Below are 6865 nucleotides of genomic sequence, written 5' to 3'. Positions count from 1 at the left end.
CATTTAGAAAGTCTCAGTCTCACTCAGAATTACGTTCTACACAACACACAATTTCCTACTCAGCTGTTTGCATGACATGAAGTGGATCCACTAATATTTCCGTTTACATACAGAATGAAGGCTAATTATAAAGAATAAGAAAATAATATTATAGGCTATTAATTATCAGTGTTGGGGGTAACTCATTACAAAAGTAACATTGTACATGTAATATATTAGTTTTAGGAGTAACTCATAATAATAATAGTAATAGTACAATAGGATTTCAGTAATATACCAGTTAAGATTAAAACCGGACGGACAAACCCTGTTTTTATTTGGCACACACGTTCACAGCAGCCAGTCCACACACGCATTATGCTTTGGAGGCGCCGTGAAATTTGTCTTCTGCGATTGACCCATCCTGGCTCGTCCTCCTACATGGTCAGGCCAGGAGAAGGTGGACAGCTGCAGTGAAGCGTCCGGGGACCAACTTCTTCCAACCGCCGCTGGTCAGACGACAATCTTCTGCATGTTTTTAGTGGGGGGTTATATATGGAGGAACCCAAAGGCAGCACGGGGAGAACATGCAAACTCCACACAGAAAGGTCCTTTTGACGGGATAGCCCACCTGGGCAGTAGGCACTGAGGACATGGGGGGGGAACACACCCCCAGCACCCACAGCATCCCAGGTGGGAATCGAACCCAGAACCTTCTAGCTGTGAGGTGACAGCGCTACCACTGTGACAGCGCCACCATGCCCCTCAGTTACTTTGTCAAGTAACGCAAGTTACAAATTAAGTTTTTTTTTAAATCAAAGCATATATTTAAATAAAGATACAGTCATTTCCTAATCAAATTATGTGTTTTTATGCAAATAACCACTATAGATGACAATAACAAAGGAAAAGGATAACATTTAGAATTTTGGATGGTTTACACTGACTTCAAGGTGAAATTATGTTTTCAGGATGGTTCCGGGGTGGCGATGTCATTCTGCTGCTGCTGTTATTTTGGTGAAAGTAATTCAAAATAATAAGTAATGAGATAATCTACACAGCCAGTAATATTGTAAATTTGACATAAACCCAGTGGGAATCAAACCAACATCTCTGGCATTGTTAGTGCTGCGCTCAGTTCACTGAACTACAGCAGTGCAGCACCATGCAAAGAAATGGCCTGCATTTATATTGCACTTTTAGCCAAAGAGCTTTACAATTACCAATTCACACAGACATTCATACGCCTATGGTGGCAAGTTGCCATGCAGGGTGCTGGCACAGCCATCGGGAGCAATTTTGGGTTCAGTATCTTGCCCAAGGACACTTCAACATGCAGATCGAACCACCAACCTCTTTTGTCCAAAGCGAGATTAGTGGATGACCCACTCTACCTCCTCAGCTACAGCCGCCAAAGAACACTGTGAACTTTGCTTTTAGATAAGAGAACAATCAACATTATTAGCAGTAATCATTTGAAAGAAAAATCACAGATAACATTGATTTTAAAATATAAGACAATAATATTTTCATAACTTTTCATGTCCTTCAGGCTGAGTGTCTGTCAGCTTTCAGAGAGAAGCTGTGAAGCTCTGGCCTCAGTTCTCAGCTCCCAGTCTTCTAGTCTGAGAGAGCTGGACCTGAGTAACAACGACCTCCGAGATCCCGGTGTGAAGCTGATCTCTGATGGACTGGGGAGTCCACACTGTAGACTGCAAACTCTCAGGTCAGGATTCCTCAACCTTGTCAACACATGACCATTTAAATCCTGCTTTAAAGAGAGAAAATCCTAACCTGTGGATGATTTTCTCTGCTCTTATGATTGTGGTAACAACCGTTCACTCTACTTTCTGTCCCTATGAACTGTTTTCTGCTTTCTATCAGGATATTCCATTATTTACCTGCTTGATGATTCTGTTGTTGAGACCTAAAATACACAAAGAAAGTATGATTCTGCAGCAAACTGATCCATAACTGCAAATGAACAAATGAACGCACAAACCAGATCATTGGAGCAACCGTTGTGACCAGAGTGGCAGATGGTTATTAACATGAATCTTGTTTTAAACGGGAGCTTGTCTCTGTTTTCCACAAATGCTTCTTTTGAAAAACAGGAAAGATACATTCTCAGTAATAAACAATAAATAAACTATACGGCAATGGAAGAAAAAATAACTGTGTGTGTGTGTGTGTGTGTGTGTGTAGGCTGTCAGGCTGTCTGCTCACAGAGGAAGGCTGTGCTTCTCTGGCCTCAGCTCTGAGCTCCAAACACTCCCATCTGAGAGAGCTGGACCTGAGCTACAATCATCCAGCAGCCTCAGTAGTGAAGCTGCGCTCCGCTGGACACTGTAGACTCAGGTATGGAGAGACAACATCTGCTAGATGAGGAATATTGATTAATTTCTAATGGCAGTTATGACTGATGCTGTGTTGAAACTCATTCATTAAATGTCCATGTTTCCATCAAAGTGAATCTGCTGGTCTGACTTTGTTTATTCCCCCAGTGTGAGTGTGGAACCTGGTGGAGTGGAGTGGTTGGAGCCAGGTCTGAGGAAATGTAAGTTTGTATTTAGTTTGATTCATGAAAACAAAGCATCACACATTCAACTAAGATCAAGATAAAAACTTGATTCACACAACAGTATGTGACATCAACGTGATGACACCATGAGGCTTAATGAGGATATACTGTATATATTTATCTTAATTTTTAATGAATTAATACTGGGGCAAAATTGCCAAAGAGGAGCGTTAACATGGCTTAATGAGCTAATATCATGGAAATCACATCAACAGCAACACTTCATTACAGCCCAAAATTAGTGTCTAGAATATATATCACATATCAACAGGACATACTGTGGTGAAAGTTAAAAATAAATCAGTAACATGGTCAAATTGCTATCACAAGATGTAAAATGAATGGAAATTGTTATGCCAAGCCACATCAGAAGTTGGTTGCCACTTCTTGTAATTTAAATCAATAAATTAATGAATATATAATTATTCACAAAGATTAAACTGTTCAACAATTAACAGTCAACTTGTTAATAAATCAACAAATAATGAATACAACAGTTGTATTAGATGAGAAGCTGCTGCTGTATTGAGTCTTGTTGTCTCCATCAGATGCCTGTGAACTCACACTGGACCCAAACACAGCACACAGACTGCTCCTCCTGTCTGAAGACAACAGAAAGGTGACAGAGGTGGAAGAGGAGCAATCATATCCTGATCACGCAGAGAGATTTGACTCCTGGGAACAGCTGCTTGGTAGAAATCTACCGACTGATCGCTGTTACTGGGAGGTCGAGTGGAAAGGAGATGTTTCTATAGGAGTGACCTATGGAATCAGCAGCAAAGGAGAGGGTGATGACTGCAGGCTTGGAGGGAATGAGAAGTCCTGGATTCTGATGTGTTCTAAGGCTAGTTACTCTGTCTTTCACAATAACAGAGAAACAGTCTTACTTCCCATCTCATCCCCTGTCTCTAACAGAGTAGCAGTGTATCTGGACAGGCCTGCTGGCTCTCTGTCTTTCTACACAGTTTCCTCTGAGACACTGATCCATATCCACACATTCCACTCCACATTCACCGAAACCGAACAACTCTACCCTGGGTTTGGGTTCTGGCCTGGGTCTGGCTCCTCAGTGTCTCTTGTCTGATAGAGGAGGGAGAGAAATTACTCCGTGAATAAACAAAACTGAGATGATGCTGCACTCTGTAGAGCAGAGATTCTCAAATGTTTTTCAGCCAAGGACCCCTTACAGGATAGAAAATATACCGGGGACCCCCCTCATTCTGATTTTGGGCTAAGCTTAATTGTTTCCATGGTAACGTGCTTGACTTTTAAATTGATAGGTTTGTTAGATTAGAATGTAATCCATGAACCATTTTAGGTTTGAAGCATACAATATTTTGAACTATGAAGCTTTTGCAATTTTTTATTTTTATTTTCTTTTTCCTGAAAACTTTTCGCGGACCCCCTGGCAAACTGCCACGGACCCCTGGGGGTCCCCGGACCACCATTTGAGAACCACTGCTGTAGAGGATCACACTCCTCGTGTTTTCGCTGTTGACAGCCAAAGACATTATATGGGGCAAGAGAGAGAGAGAGACTTCCATCTTCATGTGAGAATATGAAGAATATATTTCCACCTAGATTTAGGAGTGGTTTAATTGACTCAGAGCCGTGTATATAGAAGAGTCGCGACATCTCACTCCAATGGACCAGTTTTTTACTCAAGAGTTCCAGGAAGTAAGGTCCTGGATTAAGTAGCACTGTCGAGTTGCAGCAAAATGGACAGTTTGTATTGTACTTTTATTTTATTTTAATTTTTTTAAAGAATCAAATTGTACATTATCAGCTTTATTTTAGCATTCAAAAGAAGCGCGAGAACCCTTCCTGGCTGCTCATTGGCTAATGAGTCACGCATTTTGGTCCTCCGCTGACGCCACTCTCTCTCTAGAGGACACTAGTTTGACTGTAAAGAACACATGAACCAATCACTGTCAGCACAATGTGTTGTACGTCCAGGGAAACTGGACAGGGTTTGAACACCACTCAGGTTCTGTTTGCAACATGAAGATTTCATTTGGAAAATGAAAGCAATCAAATATGAAACCAGACAGAATCAAGCTGTTGTTTATGATGACTGGTTCAAATATTTTTCTTTTTGATCTTTGTTATATTTGGTGTTTTACCAATCGCATGATTCCAAGCTTTTTTTATATATATATACTGTATATAATTTTGAGATGTGGTCGTTAAAACTGTATGCAATCTGTATATAAATGGCATTGATATTTTGAACAAAAGATGTTCTAATAGACATATTAGAGATTGTTTCTACAATGCTAGGAAAATAACGCCACATGGGAACTTTTTTCTGGAATTCTCATTTTACAGATATTAACTGGCGCAAAGCACGGCTTGTTCCTTGTTGCTTGTACCAACATGTAAATTTCTAGATGTTGATAACAAATGTATGTATCTTTTGTAAGACTGACCAAGAAAATGTAACATTTGTTTTATGGTTACCTTTATTACTTTTCCTAAAGATTTTGAAAACTATATATTGTGCAGTAGGGGATGGAATCACCAGATGCCCACGATACGATAGTATTGCGATATGCTAGTTTTGCGATTTATTGAATATTGCGATTTATTACCTTTTTTCAACTGCAAATGATGTCCCCAAATTAAAACTTTGGCAACACCTTGTTTATATAAGATCAATTTTCCAGTCTGTCTTACTTCAAACTATTTTTTTTCAGCAAATTGTCAAGTAGACAGACCAACAACTTTCATAAAGTGCTGTCATAGTTGCATGCACGGATGCACCTGACAAACTGAACTGTTACAGTCCACCTTAACTGGATGTGTGTGTGGACTACTGTCTGTACTTAGGTATTTTTTGAACAATGCAACTTCACTTGTGCAAAACATCTTGTGCAACCCATTCAGCAACTGGGGAATTTGTAAATTACTGTTGCAACAAAACTAACAAAATAAAACAATAAGTAAAATATGCTACTGTTTGTTTACATGTCTTGGAACTAAAGTTTATAGCAGCAAAATTGTCAACTATACAGACTGACTGACAAACACTGTCATGCAGCACCTGACAAACTTACAGTACAACATAAGACTTAACTGAATGCAACCATGCGTGGCTACTGTAGTAGGCTAGGCTACTATTATTTTGAAGAATGCAACATCATTTTTTCTACAAAAAAAATTGTCCCTTCAGCAACTGGGGAATTAGTGAAAATAAAATAAAAGTGTACTCTTAAGTAAGTAAAACGTGCTACTGTTTGTGTTTGCTGCTGACCTTGGAACTCAAGTTTATAGCAGCAAATGTAGACATAGTTGAAGTGTCAGCTGCATGCACCTCCTGACAAACTGAACTGTTTGTAATGTATTGTAGTCTACTACAATACTTAGCCTACAGTCCAACTTAACTGAATGCAAACGGGTGTGGACTACTGTAGGCTATTAGATATTTTGAATAATGCAACTTCACTTTTACAAAAAATAAAAGAGTAAGAATACAATAAATTGTGGTCTTAGGATAAATAACGTGCCACTGTTTGCTGCTGGCCTTGGAAGTAAAAGAAAATGTTCAAAAACATTTGGACAGTGATGGAATGTCAGCATTCTTGCTCAGAAAGATGAGCTGATCAACATGCTCTGAGGTCAGAGTGCTCCTTTGTGCAGTGACGATGTCTCCATGCAGCTGTTGAGAAGACTCTTTCAGCTGAGATGCTAGTACGTGGGATACAAAGGTATATTTTTGCCAGCATGGTCAGGAAAGGAAAGCCTTGCTCATGGGATCTCCACCAGCCTAGTGGGTCTTCTGCGAGTGCCAGTGGTGCGCCATCCTGGTATCTTCACACCTCCTTCTCAGCTATGGCAGAGAACGATTTTGGTGGGGCTGCTCCATCTACTCCAGCATCACTATAAGACTGACCAAGCAAGTCTGCTAGTGCTTTCCTACTCTTGACATGATGTCATCTTGGCGGGTGGGGGTCCAGGATCATCCTCAGTGTCACCAGGTTCCTCGTGATGTTCCTGGACCTCTGGCTCAGAGACTCCTGCCTAATTTCTTCCTGTATAGCACACCCACACAGACGGGGGGGGGGGGGGACAAACAGAGAGGGAGAGAATGTCTTTGAAGACCCATCATCAGTGTTGGGGTAACTCATTCCAAAAGTAACATATTACATGTAATATATTACTTTTAGCAGTAACTCAGTAATATAACTTATTACTTATAGGATTTCAGTAATATTATACCAGTTACTTTGTCAAGTAACTCAATTACAAATTTAGTTTTTTTTTAAATCAAAGCACATATTTAAATAAAGATGGAATCATTTCCTA

Source organism: Poromitra crassiceps (assembly GCF_964638095.1).
Source record: "Poromitra crassiceps genome assembly, chromosome: 10".
Lineage (NCBI taxonomy): Eukaryota > Metazoa > Chordata > Actinopteri > Beryciformes > Melamphaidae > Poromitra > Poromitra crassiceps.
This window is presented reverse-complemented; position numbering follows the sequence as displayed.